A 2224-nucleotide genomic window follows, 5' to 3' on the forward strand; every position below is an offset into this window, starting at 1 on the left:
ACACAATTTTGAGCGTGGCCGTTGCCAGTACCACCTGACTGACCTTCGTGCCGGTGGCACGTAAAAGCACCCACTACACTCTCGGAGTGGTTGGCATTAGGAAGGGCATCCAGCTGTAGAAACTCTGCCAAATCAGATTGGAGCCTGATGTAGCCTTCTGGTTCACCAGTCCTCAGTCAAATCATCCAACCCATGCTAGCATGGAAAGCGGATGTTAAACGATGATGATGATGATGATGATGATGATATCTGTACATATATCTATCTATCTATCTATATATATATATCATCGTTTAATGTCTGCTTTCCATGCTATCATATATATTTATGTGAGGTATGCATCAGAATTGAACATACATTTTCAGCTGAGCAATAATATCAGAACAGGAGGTTGGAAAAGATTTTGGTATTATATATTCACCATTACACATGTTTCATTTAGTAATAGGATTTACAAAATCGTACAGTTAGTAGGAAACATGTAAGATATCTCCTATTAAAAATTCTTCTGACAGAGAATCAGAGATAATACTATTTGATTCTCTCTTTTTATTTATTTATTTATTTGCTACTTGTTTAGAGTTGATTCCCACTGTGCGGACATTTTCAGCCAGTGTCTTTCGTTATAGCCACAGGTTGATCAATGCCTTATGAGTGAGATTTGGTTGACAGAACCCAGAAGTAGCCCATCATTTATGTATCATCATCATCATCATCATCATTTTAATGTCCATTTTTTTTTGTATTGATTGGCCAGAAATTCACTGGGTTAGATTTTCAATGACCAGATATCCATCCTGTTGCCAACTTTCATGTGTTTCCAAGCAAGGTAATATTTTTGCTATGGCCAAGTATGTTTTCCCTAGAAGTTTGTAAATGAATGACTTCACTTGTGTGATGCTGAAGTCCATGGATGACAACAATGATGATGATGGTTATTTTCAGTTTCCCAAAGGCTATTAAATTATAGTATGAAATTTTTAGTAAATACCTTGGACAAATACTTAATAGATTTACATTAATTATCTTTGTAAGATTAAAATTTTTTTGTGAGCGTAAATTGTTGGGAATTTTTGAAATGCATTCTGTATAGAGCTGTAATGTTGGGAAGAGGGAAAATGTTTTTCCTTTTTTATTTTTAATGTTGTTGTCTGTTATATTTAATTTGCTAAGTGAACAGTAAATATGTGACTGACTGTTTCTTTTCAAAGATATATTTAATTAGTCTGGCTCTAGTTGTCTAACAACTTCATTATGTCTGTACTCCTCAGTTTACTCAAGAGCTTGTCTGAATGCTCACTGACAGAAACATAATTATGGTTGATATCATGTTTTGTTTGGTCACCAAACCAAAATAATTTGATATTTTATAACGAAGAATGTACACACACACATGTGCATGTGCGTGCACACATACACTCCTAAGTGCATCTAAGTTGTCCTAGTCTCTTGGTTGTTGATATTTCAAAATGTCTTACAAACATTTTGTCTGTGCATACAAATGGAAGACAGATTACTAAAACAAAAGAATTCAAAATAATCCAACCTAATAGGTGCATATGGATATATATATTAATGTCCATTGGTTGAACTGGCTGTAGCTAAAAAAAACCCCAAAAAAAACAAAAAAAAAACAATTCCCTGTAGAACATTTAAAATTCTATGTCATCTGTTTACTGAAGATTTGAAAAAATAATAGAACTGCACTTTTAAACCACAGCAACTTATCTTGTTGATCCCCAGGTCAACCTAAGGCAAAATTGAATCAAATACATTCCAGCCATGACTGTCCCATCCATTTTTTGGAGTATCTACAACATTATCCAATATGTATTTCTTTGTTTAAGACAGTGAAGCAAAGGTTGATTTGGAGATTTCGCTGTTATTTCTTGTAGATTAAGCAGCCAGACAAAGGTTCCTTCATTGGTAAAATTCATTCTGTGTCATAGGTTGTAATTTTATTACTGCTACCAAATATGCACAATGGTAACAGTATGGACTGAAGCTTCCACTGTAAGAAATAAGAGACATGGAACTCTGATGCTGGCATCTTAGTTAAGTAACTCTAATGCCAGATGTGGTAGAAAACTTCATTCATATCAAGTATAACAATATTGCTTTTACCACAGTTCTTAAGTACAAGAGATCATTGGTGAATTACATTTGAAAGTAAATCTCCAAAATACATAAATACAGCTAGCTTTGGTCACCTTTTTGAATTTAA

The sequence above is a fragment of the Octopus bimaculoides genome, chromosome 1 (assembly GCF_001194135.2).
Source record: "Octopus bimaculoides isolate UCB-OBI-ISO-001 chromosome 1, ASM119413v2, whole genome shotgun sequence".
Classification (NCBI taxonomy): Eukaryota; Metazoa; Mollusca; class Cephalopoda; order Octopoda; family Octopodidae; genus Octopus; species Octopus bimaculoides.